Below are 19,805 nucleotides of genomic sequence, written 5' to 3'. Positions count from 1 at the left end.
TAAATTTTAAAACAAGGCTACGATGGAAATAGATTACAATAGGCCCATATACTGCTACTCAAAACCCAGAATCGTTATATCTAAAAGAACAAAAAAAAAAAAAAAAAAAAAAAGATGCGAAAAAATGGTCCAGTTGTTTTGAGTAATCTGTAAGTTGAAAAAGATAAGTGTATGTCATATCATAGTGAATGAAGAGGAAGCAGGAGATGCTTCATATAGTAACGTCTATGGTCGCGAATTAATAATATGATTTGTATTACGTTCTCTTCACGTAGTCTGAAGAGGAGACATGTTGGTGATACTCGTTCAAGTCTTCAGTGATGTCAGTTCCTGTCGTAGTTAAAATTTTACTCGAATACATCTTATGAAAACTTCAGATTCTTTTATTAAATTTTTATACATATTATTAGTCTTTATCTTGATTTTTATTTATTTTATGAATTGTTTTTTTTTTTATTTGGAATATTCTTGAATGCAATTCGTCAACTTACCTCTTTATTTATTTGGCTGAAGTAAAAAGTAACTTGGGAGACCAGAAGCGGTTAAGTTTGGCAAAGGAAAAAGAAAAGAATCATTATTTTCAGTGACGCCTCAAGGAAGGCAGACACTTCCGCGTCCGCAGAGAGTGGCGAGGAGCCCATTGCTTCATGAGTTTATTTTGTTAAGGAATTATTGCAGTCAGTTTAGCAACGTTTAGTCTGATACCAAAAATACGCGCGCGCGCGCCCACACAGATCCTCGGTGAACATCCAAGGGGAGAGGCGTGAGGCTAGCAACCGCATCCCAAATAGTACATTTGCTGAAAAAACAATGTGTAGAATCTTTTGGTACTATTTCCTCCATAGGGAAAATTCTCTCTCTCTCATGTGAATTTATATCACAGTGATTCATATAAATGCATTAACCTGCAAATGTCCTTTAATATCCAATACGATCTGCCTCGGAATTAATGTATAAAAATGTACTAATTCCGAGGTTAATGAATATATATATCATATATATATATATAGTATATATATATCATATATATATATATATAATATATATATATTTAGAACATTTCTTGTTGAGATTTTTTTAATACTCTGCTTAAATATAGAAAATCGTTCTTTTGTCTTTCACGTAAAATAATCGTTTTGAATATCGAAAATAGTATTGTCGTCATTATTATGTTTGTAATGGATTTCTTTTCTTTCGAATCTAGTTCACGATCATTTTAGGTTCAGTTAAGATTTTTCGTGGTAATATTTGCGTTCATTGTTTTCAGAAGTGATCCATTCAGATCTCTGCAACAGTGTTGCCAACTGTAGGGTAATTACCCTACGCGTAGGGTAATCTGGGCAAGGCAATATTTTCAAGTTCAGGGTAATTGTAACAAGGTAGGTTTAGATCAATTTACTTATTAGTATTCGTGATATTGCATATAAACATAATACAAAGATTTATTTATCATCATAGCCGCAGAATGTTGGGTTACTTTCAGTTGCGTAGGGTAATTTCTTGTCTCTTGTAGGGAGCGTAGGGTTAGAGGGGTTGACATCACTGCTCTGAAAGTGAATGTATTGAAAACACTTTTGAGAGTCATACACACCAGAGACGCTGAAGTGACAAATGGTGTACGTGCTCAGCTTGTTGTTATATAAGGATTGAGTGAAAGGGGATTTTCGATTGTATGGGAGCCACTCGTTGCCAGGTATGATTAGGTGGACCACCTGGTGCTCTGCCTTTCTATCTTAATTGACCGTCATAAAAATTTGAGAGGCGGTCTTGCTTCCCGTCCTTGTGGTTGTTTTATTATACATATATAAGATTGATGTTGGTCGCTTTATACGTAATACTGGTTTTGCTGTTTAGTTTGTCTATTGGGTTTAACATTTGGAATTTTTTTTCCGCGTAGATCATTGAAATCAGTCACATGTTTTACTTGAATCGTGGCAGATGTTCATCCGTTGTCATAACCAAGAGAGATTGCTATATGCCATTGTTGAACTGATAGCTTTTCGAAATATACTGAAACGAGAATATTTTCTTAACTGTAATTTAATTTATTGTTGACCAAATGCCGTACATTGTCGTCTCTGTGGAATTTTTTCACTGATAACTTGAATACGATGCTACAGAGCATGATTTGATAATGAACGTTTTCTTTTAAGGTCATTTCACCATTCAAATTGAGTCCCGTTTCGAAAACACCACGACAATAAAATTGCCTTCAGAAGCAAGATCTTTCCAAAATTTTATATACCGTGTCCTTGCACTGAACCAGGAAATGCATTAAGGTTCCCTCTTTATATTTATTTTTAAACCTCCTTTAACTCCTTTAACTCAGAGCGATTTGTTTTTATTACAATTCTGCTTCAGTTAATGTCGATGATGAAGAAAAAGCAGTTTTGTGTTCTCTTGCTGTTGTTTGTTCGTAAAAATAGAAGTCGGGGAGAGAGGTTCCGCAAGAAGAATTTTGCACTGATGTAATAATGGACCCCAGTCACGCTACAGTGTTCTTAGATTCTTTTTTTTCATCGATTTGCGCTTTCTTTCAATGTCTTTATGAGCACTACTGAAGAATATGAGCCTTCGTTGTCTGGCTTATCGGCTTTTTACCTGTATTATCTGTAGATAGATAAGTGTCACCGTCCATATTTTCTGAGTTTTGCATAGAAGCGTTTATTTGGAAAGTGTTTTTGTTCATGTTTTCATATATAGATGTGTTGGAATTCGTTGAATGATTTGTGGAAATATACTAATGTCGATATAATGTATTTTTGTAATGAGTAAATATTTTTGCAAATTGATAATTATATGGTTTGTTAATCTCGACATAAGAAATACAGTGAACTATATGCGAAAAGGTTCCTCTTTTGTGGAATAATTCATCATTGGATGAGCTCGCGCTATGATGTGACAGTGCCGTTTTTCCTTAATGATGGGTGACACTAGGGAAAAATAAACAAAAGCTATTGCGTCGTTCATTATTGAATTGTCAAATCAAGTTTGAAGTCTTGTGACAAAAGCTTCAGCCAAAATGAGTGGAACTCCCCACATCCTATCCATACACACTGCCCTACTGGGTACCAAGGGCCCTCTGTTCTACCACTTCAACCGAACTGTAGAAGCGCCTCAGTGGCATAGTCGGTATGGTGTTGGCGTACCACATCGGTGGCCGCGAGTCCGATTCTCGGGCATTCCATTAAGGTGTGAGAGATGTGTATTTCTGGGGATAGAAGTTCACTCTCGACGTGGTTCAGAAGTCACGTAAAGCTGTTGGTCCCGTTGCTGAATAACCACTGGTTCCATGCAACGTAAAAGCACCATACAAACAAACAAACAAACCGAATAACTTGCATTCAACATTCACTCATCCCCTCCGAAAAACAATTGCCGGTTCTACAACTTGTTCTCCAAATACCTGTTATATGAGCTAAACACTACATTTTCACCCTCCATAATGGCCTTCGTTTCGTTATATTCCTGGTTTCCTTCTACCCTCGTTATGTTAACTGTGTTGTCCACATTCGCTTTGAAAAAGTGTGTGTGTGTGTGTGTATATATATATATATATATATATATATATATATATATATATATATATATATATATATATATATATATATATTGTGCGTGTATATATAATTTAAAAATATATATACATATATATTTTAAATATATGTTTGCATGTATGTATTTGTTTGTATGTATATATGCATTAAAAGTGTTCACGACTGACCACAAAAGCCCAATGTTTGGGTTACCGTCGGGACTCCCCCGCTTATTATTGTCAGTTCGTCCGCGTCTGTTGATTTCTTTTAATGACGCGTATTTCCTCGGATTTCGTAAGGGTCGTGGGTCAAGTGGGCGGAGGGTTGCTAGTAGTAGTCTTGTGGGTGGGTCATTCGAGTTATTTCGGGCGTACCTGCTCTTGCCCAACGGTTGAATTCTGTACAATTAGGAGTCGCATTGTGGGTTACGGTTTTCGTGTATTTATAGCGCGCTGCTCTTGTTGCCGCTTTCAAAATGTTCACTCACGTTCATGAAGAACAGGTCAGAGAGGTCATGCACACTTGCCTTGAGAGCCCGTCGTGCAGTTACAGGAAGTATTGCAAAGAGCATGGCAAAATATAGATGAAAATAAGAAGGTATCTTGCAGTGATCATATATATTTTTATTCCCACTTCTGTAGTTTATTTTCATGATTGTTCTACATGAAAAATACCATGAAGAAAGCATTGCTTGATGTACTGTAATTCGTACCAATACATCTCCAACCGTCGACCTTTAAAGGGGCGTGGTGATTGAGCGTACGTTAATCATTGTTATTACAGTTCTCATTACAATACAGCAGTACCTCCTCCTCCCAGTACTTACAATGCGATAGCTGTGAGGCTGTTTCCTTTCTCCGCTAAGCTGTGTAATAGTCTCCTATAACCCCACCGCTTTAGAAAAGCGGGTTATTTCGTCCTTTGCGGCTAGAATTTTGTATTTCATTACTTCCCTCTGCATTTGCTCTTATTTCTTGTCATCTTAACTCCATTCAGGGTCATCGAAAACTAGGGACATATCAGTGTCGTACTTAAAGTACCCCAGATACTTGTGACGTCAGCTGCACTATCGAACAAATGGATAACATTAAAACGTCAGACACAGGTGATACGACATAATGTAACCGAATAGAATACAAGAGAAACCATATCACGTCAGATAATAGATGACATCGACTGCCAGTGTGACATCAAGTATTGATGACGTCGCCTCTTCTCTCCTCGGCTGCTAGCTAACTTCCACAGGGTAGAACTTTCCAAAGGCTTTTATGCAGATTATTCTTCCTCGCGTGAGGCCAGTCGGGTGACATCCTTGTCATTACATCCGCGGAATGTGGTTGATCCTGCGCGTGATTGTCGGGTGAAGATCGTTAACGGCGGTTGAAAACCCGACGTTGGAACCACCGCGTTTTGGGAAACGCTCGTGATCCGTAGCTCATTCGGTAGACAGGGATGGAAAAAAGGAAAAAAAAAATAATAGGGGAAAGTGAAAGGAAAGTGCTCACGGTATGTTTCCCCCCCCCCCCACCCCCCCAAATACCCCCCCCCCCACATCACCCACAACAAACACCCCCCCCCCATCACCTCATTTGTTGAGTTTGATGAAATGCCATTTTAATTTCTTTTTCCTTGTTCCGGCCGTGGGATTTGGTGGGAATCTTAAGGAAACCGGCATGAACGAATTCTATAAATAGTTTAGGTGCTTTTCGTCATGAAGTGATTTCCCGCGCAAACTTGAGCTGTTTAATCGTTGCATTTTCTCAGAAGTATTATGACAACCACTGTTTTCATTATCCAAAGGCCGATGGAGAGGGCAACTTGGTGTTTTCACCAGTTCCTGAAGTAATAACAGTTGATTGATAGAGGCCTGAAGTATTGACGCACCATAACAAGAGAATAGCGTTCGTGAATTAGTGGAGACAGGAGTTGCATTGTATTTGAATGCATTTATCCACATAGTTCCTTTCAAAGCACCCCTTTCTAGATTATGCTAAGCATATAAAGACGAAAAATATTACCAAGAATAGGGGCTTGAGTAATGAAAAATATTACCAAGAATAGGGGCTTGAGTAATAGTAATAGTGATGCTAGTAACAAAAATATTTTCAAAATCCGCTAATGCCTTTATTCTTGAAACTTATAGTTGACGAGTTTAAAAACAAAAATAGTGCAAATACGCAAGGCATCTACGTAGAGTTAGTTATCTTTGTCCTATAAGGAGGCAAGACGTAGACACCTTAGCTTTGGGATTTCTCGCCAGTATTAGATCACGCCTGCAGGCAGACTTGTGTGTGTGCATTTTTTTATTTTTTCTTTTCTTTTTTTTTTGACAGCCCACTTCCTGATCCCTGCAGCAGCCGGCAACTTCTGCCGAAGAGTCAGAATCATGCACACCTGTTTGGGGAGGTGTTACTGGTGGTAGTCACCTGCACATGTCGAATTTAGCTTCAAATTTTAGTCGTAAAAACGTGTAATTATCATTACATAACAACTATAAGAAGATGCAAGAGATTTCCTCATCTGAACATATTAATTAGCCCCCGTTTTTTCCATCAATTCGCAAAAAAAGGTGTTTGAATTTATTTTCAAATTTTAGTCGTAAAAATTTAAATTGTTATTGCATAAGAGTTATGAGGTAACGATGCATGAAAATTGACTCATCCAATCGTAAAACTAGCTGTACGGCATCAATTTACACACACAAAAAAACATTTTCTCGAAAAAATTTTGTTAACTAAAAAATGGTAATTGTACTCTTGCTTAATTACACACCACTCGTCGGTACGTTTAAGGTGATTAAGCTCGCGAGGACTTGCATACGTTCTTGCGTTTACGAAGTATAATGAGCTTGTGTTTATAAATATCTCTAGCAGCCGGAAAACGCTGGAGCCATGCGCAGTTTTGAGGTGACTGGCACACTGTAGGTAGTGAGAAGCCAAATGCTTTTGAAGGAGCAACTTCAGTGTATGAAGGGGATATACGAAGGGGAAAGAGTTTTCTTTTATTGTATATACAGGTTTTTTTTTTTTTTTATTTCATGAGTTCAAAATCCGTATGACAGTGATTGCCGTCTTTGTTTTCTCTGAAGCGTTCTAACATCTTACGGGATAGTAGTTGCTGATGTTACTATGCATTTTTGTGTGCAATAGACACCGTGTGCTTATTGAATATCTCATCTCAATTGAACATTACTTTTAATAATTTTACTTTGGTATTATACACACATATCCATGAATATAATATGAACACTGTTAGTTGTTTTGCCTAAATATAGGCATAAGAGCTAAGAGTGCGGGCTGTTTTGCATGTCGAACATCTAATCAATTCTTTTATATATATATATTATATATATATATATATATATATATATATATATATATACACGTGTGTGTGTGTTATATATATTTAACTTGAGTCTGCCAAGTAGTTTAATTGTAGCCTCCACAAATGTACACACTTATCTTTTGTCAGTTACTGTTGTCAGAAGTTGATTAGGCTCTCTCTCTCTCTCTCTCTCTCTCTCTCTCTCTCTCTCTCTCTCTCTCTCTCTCTCTCTCTCTTCTCCTCTCCTGCATACCTGTGGATACTCCTGGGAAAGACGATCGCCAGTTTCGCACGATCATAAAACGGTAATAACTAATGAAACCTTGTGCCGATTCACGCTCTGTGCTCTTATGTAAACGATCTCCGTAAGGGAGTGGTTTGATGGCCGACCTTCGGGTAGAACAATCGTTCGCGAGAGGTCATCACTTATTGTTGTGGGTGAGTCATTATTAGTTCCCGCGGTCACTGAGAGGTGCCGCAAGGAGGAACTACACAAAATGCGTCCATTTTTTTTTTCGTTTTGCAATTGTTAGTAATTTACACAGCTTTTTCCGTAACTTGTTAAGTAATTCGTTAACTTTGACCTCTACGATTGCGCCGACAAGATCGCCAAGTTGGCCGAACAAACTGAATAGAATTAATACAAACAGATTTAATTAATTTGTAATATATGAATAATTTATTTTAAACGGCACTATGGATTAGTAACTACTTGAATCTACTTCATTTTTGCGGTTACCTAAAATCCTAACTTTCTGCCTCTACACAGTTGTATTAACTCGAGGAGTGACCACTGCACTACAATCTATATTCACGATTTTGGATGCTTAATTAGTTTATGCGAAGACGGTCATCAGTGCTTAAGAATAATTGTTCTTTGCGGGAATACGGAATTTTCACGCATCAGTCACGCTCATGAATAAGCACTCACTCAACAAACACTACTCTACAGTTAGGAGAGAGAGAGAGAGAGACAGACAGAGAGAGGAGAGAGAGAGAGAGAGAGAGAGAGAGATAGAGGAGAGAGAGAGGTGTGGTCACTGACGTTACCGGTACCTTGATATTAGTTAAAACCTTAATGTCCTTTCATTATGCTTGAATGTAAATATATAAATATATATATTATATACTATATATATATATATATATATATATTATATATATGTATATTATATACTTTTCTAGTCTGCGTATGCACTCATAGAGGTCTGCTTGTTATGCATTCCGATTTACTTGAACTAAAGTGTTCCCATATTTTCTTTACAGATCTTGACCACCGGCCTCGCCACTCCTCAAAGGATACATGTTCCACCAGAAGCCATCTTTCAATTTCCATCAGTCAGGACGCTTAGGTGTTGCCCGTTGTGGTGATTGACGGGATAACTGTCGTCAACCTGGAATCTGACAAATCAACAAAAAGAGAGCTTGTTTGTATTCATCTCGGGATGACGGTCGTGTAAAGGAATTCTTGAAGAAAGCCACGTGAAGGAAGGAAGCTGAGCGACGGACATTGAAAAAGTGCATCCCACAAGCGAACAAGTAAGTTCCAGCGTTCCATTTGTTCTCTTGCCTGCTGTAGTATCTCTCTCTCTCTCTCTCTCTCTCTCTCTCTCTCTCTCTCTCTCGGATGGACCAACAAGTCTTTTGAGACATCCTAATCCTTGTAACTCTCTCTCTCTCTCTCTCTCTCTCTCTCTCTCTCTCTCTCTCTCTCTCTCTCTCTCTCTCTCTTATGCGCGCTGTATTACATATGTTTTTCCATCCCCCTCTCTCTCTCTCTCTCTCTCTCTCTCTCTCTCTCTCTCTCTCTCTCTCTGCTAGAGTGTGTGGCTATAGGTGCGAAGGAACACGTTGCATGTTATTCTTCCATTTCATCCTCAACGCCCTTTTGAGATGTCGCAGCATCTCCATTATTTCAGCCAGAACCATCATCATCATCATCATCTTGCAGCAGCAAATGTCATCATCATGTGTCATCATTGGCCTTTATTTCTTGTGACAGTCTTATCATACCTCGATGGCAGTAGTTGTGCGCGATAGAGCACAACGTAAGATTGATGTCTTTAGATAAATATCCACTTATATGTTTATTTGCGTTTAGTACAACTCTGTGTAATTAGATGGAATTTTTAGGAATGTCATTTATTGTAATATCTTTGTATCGACCGAGGATGTAAGGAAGGAGGGAGGCATCTTGGTGTTGACGCTTTGTTGATGATATTGTTTTCATTGCAGAAACTAATAGATAGGAACTAGAGAGAAAGCTAGATAGATAAAGGGATGCGTTAGAAAATAGATTATTATTATTTTATTATTATTATTATTATTATTATTATTATTATTATTATTATTATTATTAATAATATTATTAATTCAGAAGATGAAATCTTTTCATATGGAACAGGTCCACAGGGACCAATGACTGGAAATTCAAATTTCCAAAGATTATGGTGTTCAGTCGAAAGTAGCAGAAGGCAATGGGAAATACAGAAAGACGAGATCAGTTATTAGGAAAACAAAAGATAAGGACAAAGAAAAAGACTATACGATAAGTGGGATGGATGATAACTAGCAAACCACGATTACGTTGAGAAAAGTGAACGTCAAGGGTGAATAGGTATCTGGGCTCAATAGTAGATGCAGCAATTACTAAGGAGATAGAGGTTAACTATCAAATTAAAGCCGGATGGAATAATTGGAGTGGTTTGTCAATTGTACTCTGCGACGAGAGAGTCCGCATTCGGCTGAATGGCAGGGTACAAAGTTAGTAGCAAGACTCGCTAAATATATATGCTGTACTGGCCAGAAGCGACATAACGGAAAAATATAGAACAACAAGAGTTAGACATGACAGGACTGAAAATTCTCAGGTGGATGAGTCAACTAGAAGAAATAGGATAGGAAATGAACACGTCAGGTGATCAGTTTAAAGAAAGCCCCGGAATCGAGATTGAGATGGTTTGGGCATCGGCAGAATAAGTCTTACTGAGTCGTATACACGAACTTGGCCAAGTATGGTTTCGAAGCATGGTACCGAAGCTGTGCTCGGAAACTGCCCGTGTGACAGAAACGCTGAACCTCCCACTACACTTGGGCAGCTACGAGTGAGATGAATATTTCCGAGCTTCGATACCATACCTCGACACTGATCGCCAAAAGCATAATTGCCCACGTATCGTGTATCGTGTATAGTGGGTCTTGGGCATTAAATGAAGAAATGAGTTGATGAGCGACGCGGTGAAGAACAGATATGGAAATGAAGGTCGTAAGGACACGAAAGAGAAGAAGGGCAGAGAGAAGATAGAGAAACAGCATTCGAACAAAAAAAACATTAGAGGCGAAACGATTGACGTGGGAAGGACGAAATGTAGAAACGTATGAAAAGGTCCATTAAAAACAGCTACCCTGACTAGAGATTGAGCTGATACGAAGTAGTTATTGTCCATAAAGGTTTTATCTGTTGAATTGAATCAGTGGGAATCCAGATGATGTATCCGCGACAAGTGATACAAAAGGTTACCAGTAGGCCAGATTCTGCAGAATTGAGTTCCTCGTGTGCTAAGGTAATAGGACCCTTATTCCAGTAGGGTGATTGTGGCGGACTCGCTCCAAATGGCTGGTGGATTAGTGCCAATTTCACGATACCGTAATTTGTCTCAGATGAGGTACTTTATGTCCTATGGTAGTTCATCATATGTTTGTGTGTGTGTGCTTTGCCGATTATCTTTATGGAGTTATTTCATCTTCATACCATTTATTCTTTTTGTGTATTTTAGTTTCAATGATTGATGCTTGTTTTGAAACCTTCAGTATTTAATTTATTTTACATTTCATAATTACTTTTAAATCCACATTAGTTTATTTATTTTAAATGATTTACTGGGGTCCAAAGACAAGAATTAGGCAATCCTCATCTTTTTTTTTCTTTTTTTCAATGTTATTTCATGCACCTATTGTTCCATGAATTTTAGTTTCCATGTCGATATTCTTGAGAAGCATTTTTTCAGTGTAGAGTTCTCTCTCTCTCTCTCTCTCTCTCTCTCTCTCTCTCTCTCTCTCTCTCTCTCCAGACCCTATATATCGTCACCAGACTCATCAAGTTGTATGATTTATGCGATGAATATTCATTCATTCATTCCCACAGCTTTGAGTCGAATCCTAACCAGCGATGATGGAACATAATTATGGTTTAATAGCGTGTCTAACGCTGTCGGGGTAATTAACGCTAGCAAGTAGAGCAGATGATTGAGTGACGGTAAAAAGGCGAAAACAGAGAGAGAGAGAGAGAGAGAGAGAGAGAGAGAGAGAGAGAGAGAGAGAGAGAGAGATGAAGCTTTCAAAGGTCTTTTTTTCTGGTGATCTGTCTTTTAATTTTCGGTGTAATTGGTTTTATGCATAAATAAAGTTGTACTAAACATTACCCGATTGTCTGTTAATGATAATTTTCCCTTTTCACATACACACACACACACACACATATATATATATATATATATATATATATATATATATATATATATATATGTAGTGTGTGTGTGTGTGTGTGTGTGTGTGTTTTTGTGTGTTTGTGTATGTGTGTGTATATATATATATATATATATATTATATATATATCTATATATATATATATTATTACACACATATACATGTGTGTGTGTGTGTGTGTGTGTGTAGGGAGAGAGAATTATGAACTATTCGAAACCAATCGAGTATTACTGTATATAGCTCGATTACTTCAAATGTCTGTAGATATCCGTACATCCATTGTGTACGTATGTGCATTTCCTATTTTAAACTGTACCTGTCAACGCGCGGTTTGCATTTCGTTTTGTGATAAAGTGACCTCTGTATTCAATGGTTTCCCTTAGCATTTCTCCCTAAATCCACGTCATGTGTGAGAATCACTTCCTCCTTCGTTATTTCATGGCGTCTTCTCTCGCGCGTGAGCCTAAGGCCCCTCCTTTTTTTCTTAAATACTTTTTGCAATGTTCGTCTCTTATTAGGACGCTCAGTCACTAACATTGGTGCCATCTGTTGGTTAACAGTACCACTTTCTCTTCAGTATTTGCCTGCTGTACTACCATCTTTTTTTCCGGGTGCTCTGTGATATTTTAATCATGTATGTATATAGTGTTTATATATATATTATAGATATATATAGATATATATATAGTATGTATATGTATCTAAGTATCGTGTATAAATATATATATATATATATATTATTATATATAGATATGTATATCTATATATATATATATATATATATTTGAATATTATGTTTAAATATATGTAATGTATTGTGTATATATATATATATATATATTTCTATAATATATAATATATATTATATAATATATTATATATACGAACGGCGTTGTTCATTTGTACATAATTGCATTGACTTATATGTACAAATGTTTAGTTTTACCCGTTTGCACAAAATTACGGAGTTTTTGTTCATATTTCGTAAATTCGTTGGTATTGTATATATGTGCATAATTGTACGGCATTGTTCGTTTTTACGAAACTGTAAAGTCAGTGTCCCTGTTCGCCGATAGTGTACCGTGGTTTCTGGTTTGTGGAAAGCCTGTAGTTTGGCTTTCCATGATAATTTCAAGCTCTTGGCGATTATTTGTAAGCTTTTCACGATTATTAGCAGAACAGTAGTGAGCGTGAGATAACTGACGTTATTGGTGTAGTCTTATTACTTAATTTAGAGAGAAAAAATTCTCTCTCTCTCTCTCTCTCTCTCTCTCTCTCTCTCTCTCTCTCTCTCTCACACACACACACACACACACACACACACACACACACACACACACACGCAGTTTGCAGACAATTATTGTTCTTCGGGAATTCATCTGGCCAAGTTACAAAACATGACAGACGGAAGTGAGGAATGGTTTATAACCTTAGGCGTGAATGTTACTTTGTTTTTTAAACGATTTTTTTTCTTTTAAACGAGTTTATTTAATAAGGCTGTGAGAGGTGAAAGGAGGCGTATTTTTTTTTGCCCATTGATGAGGTCCCTCAAATTATAACGTTATCATGCGAGCTTTACATGTTAAAATACCGTACATCAAATAATTTTGTTCGCTGTAAAAAAAGGGGGAGTGACGTAAGCTTTTAAATAAACATTGGTCATAAATTTAGTTGTGGGCAGTAACTATTTGGTAAATGTGTACGTATTTGATTAAATTTATTACAAAATTATTATTGATAAATTTATTACAAAAGGAAGCAGAGTGAATTGTATGAGGTGAGCGTTGTAGCTGAAGATATATCAGAATTACATCATATGTATTAGAATTTTGCAGAGTCATTTAATGTATGCAAATAAATTATGAAGAGAACTAAAAAGCTTTGGTCATGATCCCTCCAACCCCCCTCCCGGGCCTCAAGCCAAATACACACGTAATGTACAAAGCAAAAATGATATGGTGTATCTTATAGAATGACTGACATGTATTGGCAGTATATAGTTTTTTATTGACTAAAAGTGTCAAGCGTGAAGAGTGTGTCCGTTTTTATTTTTAACCTTATACTTTTAACTGTCGTATAGTTATTGTCTTATTTTTTTTTCCTTTTTATTAAGCCAATCAGCATACATCTCGAAATGAAATGGAATCTGTATAGTTATAGTATTCGTCGTCTAGGTGACGTCAAGAAGGTCCAGGTGCGTTTCCACGAACGAGATTTAGCTTTCATCATCGGACAGTTTTGTTCTATTATGATTCTTCTTGTTAATTTGAGCTTCAAAAAAGAAAAAAAAACTTTTTCTTTTGAGATGGTCGGTAACCTTGTCAATGCAGTTTAACTATAATAAAAACTTCTCTTGATGTCTCGAGTTTTTTTTTTTATTATTCAAAAGGCTGATACTTTTACCTGTCAAGTTTTTTGTTCTTCATATTTTAAAAATCGGCCATATTGCGTATTGTCCGGAAGTAGCAATTGAGTGCTTATTTTTTTTTCTTTTTACCGCTGTAACTTTTGCAAAGTTTTTAAAGTCGAAAATAGAAGTATTTTGTGTTGCCTTGCAAAGCAGCTGAATCACTTTTTTCTTTTGGTAATTCTTACGCTTCCAGAGAACTATACTATTATTATTTTCGTTGTTGTAGATAATATCCAATGTTTGTTTTGCTCAAGTAAGAGAGACCTGTGCTCACCCAACCGTCTTTGTTGTGAAGTAACGGAAATAGGTGTGGCGCCTCACTCGCCGAGTTGTGAAAGCATCATAACCTTTGTGAATATTGTTGTTGTTGCTGAATTGGATTTCTTTACCGTGACCCAAATAACTCTACTGTAGGTTCGATTTAGACTACTTTTATTTGATGTGTTGATCTGTTACAAGGAGTTACAAGGATTAGGATGTCTCAAAAACTTGTTAGTCCATCCGAGGAGACATCGTGTGCTCACTTTATCTCTAGGAGCACGTTTGAATGTTCGTTCATAGTGTTTTAGTGATTTTGTCTATCTTTCTTTTGAACTCTTCCACACTGTTGCTGCTGTTTACAACTTCTGGTGGAAGTTTATTCCATGTGTCACATATCTTGTCTGTTAAGAAGTTCCCACAATGGGATGTGTTGTATCTCTTCAGTTCTAGTTTCCATCCATTATTTCTCGTCTGGTTTCCGTTTAATGAAAATAGGTAACTGTCTACTTTTGTTATGCCTTTCAGTATTTTAAATGTTTCTATTAGTTGTCTTCGCAATCGTCGTGTTTCTATGCTATATATGTTCAGGCTCTCTAGTCGTCTTTGGTAACCTATTTGCCTGATGGATGGAATTAACTTTGTTTGGCGATTGATTCGTTGTAAAAGTAAACGTTCTTTTGGCGTCTCGGAATTGGAGTTGGACGAATAAATAGCTGTATAAAAAAAAACATGTGTACTTGTTGTAGTAATTTTCTCATATTCTGTATTTCATATTATCGTCCGTAATTTTTTTCTGATGAACACCGTATTCTTTGGAAGGTTGAATTTCAAGTCTGTGGCCGCTGCAGCTTTGTTCCAAATGAATAGGAGTTAATCTTCTGAATAATAATAATAATAATAATAATAATAATAGTAATAATAATTCGTGGTTCCTCTTATGCTTGGACCCACTCTGTATATTTATTATCTCCTATTGTTTACGTTTTACAAACAGGTTCCAAATAACGATATGATATTGGCTACCACTTTCTATCTGGAAGAATCTACAGTTCAACAAAGTAACCAAGAAGACATAGGAACATAGAAAGATACAAAAAAAAATCCATGTGCTATCTATTCTTATGATTACAAGTAAAGAAACTCGTGTATGAGTTTTCCTCTGTTATTATGACGCCAGAGCTTCGTTGGTAGAATTGACCATTATTGGCGGTTATTTTTAACAATTTTGAAAACTGACTGTCTGTCGGTAAAAGTGCGGAATCGCCAGAAACATCCGGGAACATGCAGGCAAAGTAAGAGTGAGACAGATAGACAGACACACACACACACACACAGACAGAAACACAATCGTGTTACGAGTCGATCTGTAACTGGGTGAGGTTGCGTTTGCGGCATCCGTGATTCACCGAGATTGATGTAGAAATGTAGAAATGATTTGTAGAATAATGATAGGCCACGTCGCGCTTTTCTCGGAGCCTTTTGGATGATTCGTTGGATGACGCGACGACGCTGCCGTGCGGGAAAGTATTGCGGAAATTAATTTAATTGTCGAGGCGCAATGCGCTGCTCTTATCGCTCTGGATTTTCTTTCTGTTTTCTCTCGGGAGGAAATTGTGGAACCTTTAACCGTCATGTTGCTGTTATCGACATCAGTACTCTCCGGATAGTTAACCCCTTCAAGGAAGGACGAGAAATTGAGGAAAAGGAAAACAGGTGGAGGATAAGTGCGTGACTAATACATTTTGAATTACCTATTTATAGGGAAAAATTGGAGACCTATTTTTAGAGGAAGATTGGGGAAAAGGGAGATGGCGGTAGATTAACTGTATGACCTTATAGTACGTTTAAATTTCTTAGTTTTAAGGGAGAGATTTTGCGAAAAAGGGAAAATAGGTGTATAGTTACTGTATGACCGTAAAATACATTTTAAATTTCGTATTTGAAGTGGGGAAAATTGAGGAAAAGGAAAATGGATATAGAATAATGCTGCTGTATGACCGTAAAATACATTCTAAAAGGCCTATTCTTAAGGGAGAAATTTTGAGAAAGAAGGAAAATAATTGTATAGTTACCATATGACCTTGAAACACATTTCAAGTAGCCAGAAATCATCTTTTTCGTGTTTTGTTGATCTTGAGGTTATTTCCCAAGGTGACGACAGACGCCTCTGAAGTAGAGAATGTAGGCAATGTAGATCAGTATTGAAAGCCGTTCGGTTTGGCCTTACCCGAACAGTGACATTTATTTGCGTCACAAATGGACTGCTGATTATCCTCATTATGGTTACGTCATGGCCTTGCAATCTGGATTAATCACTGATGTACGATTGGCTTCTTTCCCCGTGACCCCACTCTTTATTTATATCTCAGGGGCGTACTTATAGAGGCGCGCTCGTATACGTAGGTGAAAGTTTCCGTTCATAGACGACAACTGATTCAATTGGGGAGGAGGTTTTCATCGATGTGGATTGTTAATGATGTTCGCCGTTAATGCGTGTGATTTGGGTTCTTTTTCTGGAATAGATGATGATTTTTACCAAAGGATGGGGAGGTGAGAGTGGCGATCCTCTCTCTCTCTCTCTCTCTCTCTCTCTCTCTCTCTCTCTCTCTCTCTCTCTCTCTCTCTCTCTCTCTAAAGGCCAAATTACAATCGTCTAACTACTCTACCTCCATATCTTTACACCATCTTCTAAGTTAATAATAATCACTGGTCTAACGAACGATTGATGGTGTATTTTTTATATTTGTGAAATCAAAGATTATGATCCGTACGATCCAATGGGCGCATATACTTTGTTCAATAAAAATTTCTAACAGTTCCTGAGAATTAGTTTTCAAAATACCATTTCTTTAAATAACATGGAATTCCGGAGGTAACCAGAAGTATTTTTTCATGGCGGAATTATTTAATTGTCCTTTACTAGGACAGATAACGCAACTCCCAAATGGACTTGGCTGACTCGCCGTATTTTGATGACGAAGTTGTTCAACGAGATATAACCGAACAGATTATAGTAAGCCCCGGCTTGTTTTGAAGCGCATCGTAACCGATCTCTGAATTCGTGTGACTTTGAGGTTTGTTGCCCTGGGGAATTTTCAAGTCTGGACAAGTTGATAAGATTTTTCGTGCTGTATGTTTTCCTTCCCCCCCCCCCCCCAAAAGCCCCCCCCCCCCAAAAGAAAAAAAAAAAAGAAAAAAAAAAACCTGTTTTTAGTTAAGGGCGGAAAGCTGTCTGCTTTATTTATTTGCCCGCGTGAAGAATGTGTCATTCGATTTTCGTACTCAGTGCTTAGTCATTGCGTTTTTTGGTAATAGTACTTGTGGTAGTGGGACGGAAGTATTTGAAGGATGGTTGATATCTCGTGTATTGAAGCCAGGAAGTTGTTTTATTTTTTTAATATATCTTTCTTTTTCTTTTTTCTATATTTGTATTTGTAGTGATAAGCTACACTTTTCCTCGTCGTTTCAGTATGTTTTAGAAGCTGGCTGATGTCAGACGTTTTAGTTCTGACATCGAACATTGGGATTGCATCTGCATTTGCAGCGTGTATTTGCAATCGTTGTCATGGCACAAATACGCAAGTCGCCTTTTTTTGTTAAATCTCCATGGATCAGTAAACAATTTTCACAAAAGTTGATGTAATTGTTTGAGGATCAAATGTAATCTCTAGGTTCATATACATTTCACGCTTCCGTTGCCGTCGATTGCAAGTCCTTTCTAAAACACAGTATAGGCTTATCTTCCAGATTGCAAAATAAAACAAAATCCTTTCTGTTGCGAAACCCCACTAATGAGAATTGATGCAGACTTGATCATATGTGAGTGGCAAACAGTGTCACTGGATTTTATTAATGGGTAATTTAACGCCAAGGTTTCAGGGAACTGAATCTTTTAAGAATTTATTTATTTATTTATTATTTTTTTTTTTTTGCGGTAGAGGGTTGATTTTATGTCTTAATTATGCGGTTAACACGGCATTGTTTATATAGTATTTGAGATCAAAATGATATGGTATTCATACATATTGAAGATGACAGTTTGAATATTTATAGATAAAATAGAAAAGTTCCTATGTAATTATGCTGCAGGTGAAGAACATTGAATATTTATAGGTAGGAAAAAAAATTCCTTTGTAATTAGGCTGCAGGTGAAGATAATTGAATATTTATAAGTAGGAAAAAAGTTCTTATGTAATTATGCTGCAGGTGAAGAACATTAGAATAAACAGGTAGGAGAAAAAGTTCCTTTGTTATTATGCTGCAGATGAAGAATTGCAGAGTAATTGGTCTGGGTGCAAAGTTCCTAAATATTTGTGTTTAGGGTATAAATTTTTTGTCCTTATGTGTTTACAATAAGAAGTTTATCAGTATTTGTCTAGGATTAAATATCCCCAGTGTAATAACGTCAGCGTAGCTGAAACCTCTTTACTCAGGTTTGTTAAGAATACATATAAAGGATTTAAGTATAATATAGTACTGATGACGTCAAGCAGCAAGGTGCAGCCTGATCTGTGGTTGACAACAGTACAGAAGGTCTGTAAGGGACCGTGTCAGTACTGTAACTGGCAAATCACCAGTTGTCCAATGGCATTTAGCGGTTCATGTGGGCTTTTAGTCAGAGGCTAATGGGGTAATTACGATACAGGTAGTAGTTTAGCCATCGACAGAGGAAAGTAAAAGTTTTTAAACTGTAGAGGGAAAGATTGGACAAGTGATACGTTCTTAAATTATAATGTTCAGGGCTGTCATGTTTCTCTGTAATTTAGGCTTACTAGATTATGCAACACTAGGACTCGTGTTCCCGTTTGTTTTTCCACTAGTGACATTTCTGTTCTTTAGCCCTCCAGTATTAGCAGTGGAAATATTTATATTCAACAGATAGTGAGACAGAGACAGAGAGAGAGAGAGAGAGACAGAGAACAATTGTACACGCACTCATGTTGACCATCGTTCAGCCTCTCTCACCATTGGCAGTTGAATAATTACATTAGCCAGAAAGCAAGTATTGTACCTTGGGAAGTAATTTGGGCCGGCACGGAACATCCCCAGAATTAATCTGCATGTTTAATATATATATATATATATATATATAATATATATATATATATATATATATATTATATATATATAATGTTGCGAGAAAGTATTCAATATTTTAATTTACTTGTCGTCATGTCTAGCGCTTGGATACTCGAGTTGCAACTGATCTGATAGTGTGTATCATGGTGAGGACAGTGCATTTGACTATTTCCTGATCGTTGCTGCGCGAAATTGCATCAGATCATAGTATTATACTTTGTAATAGAATTCTCTCTCTCTCTCTCTCTCTCTCTCTCTCTCTCTTCTCTCTCTCTCTCTCTCTCTCATACTATTTTTGAATTGTTGCTCTTTTGCAACGGAATCCCCAACAAACAAGCGTTAAGCTCCAGCCACAGTATGCGAGTGTCGCTATTACTTATGACCTTAGCTGTAATTGAAAATGACCTCGGAATCATACGAACGTTTTTGAAACCAGACAAAACATTTTAGGGTTTTAAAAGGTTAAAAATAACTTAGTCGTAGGAGAAAGGAAAAGAGAATTGACTGTCGAAACTTTTTGAAAGCTGTCGAATTTTTTTTTTGTGAGAAATATATAATGAAAAATAGATTTCAGAAACCTCTTCAAGGCCATATACTAAGTCTTTCAGTCAACAAGGGAAAAGTGAACCCATAAATCCCAATATTACCGTTCAGTCTAATTTAAAGTGAAGAAAAATAACGTTCAAGAAAGTATATTCAAGAAAAAAATA

At 36.9% G+C, this 19,805-nt stretch overlaps 1 protein-coding gene across 6 annotated transcripts in view; it reads left to right on the top strand.

Annotated features, from left to right (window-relative positions):
- Positions 1-19,805, top strand: part of LOC135212602 (alpha-N-acetylgalactosaminidase-like) — a gene marked incomplete at its 3' end in the record, with an annotated part of 120,142 nt that overhangs the window by 69,845 nt on the left and 30,492 nt on the right. For all 6 annotated transcript variants that reach the window (XM_064246164.1, XM_064246163.1, XM_064246166.1 and 3 more), the window contains 1 exon segment: positions 8,127-8,399.

This window comes from Macrobrachium nipponense, chromosome 41, assembly GCF_015104395.2.
Source record: "Macrobrachium nipponense isolate FS-2020 chromosome 41, ASM1510439v2, whole genome shotgun sequence".
NCBI lineage: Eukaryota > Metazoa > Arthropoda > Malacostraca > Decapoda > Palaemonidae > Macrobrachium > Macrobrachium nipponense.
The sequence above is the reverse complement of the archived record's forward strand: the minus strand, read 5'-3'. Positions and strand labels throughout refer to the sequence as shown.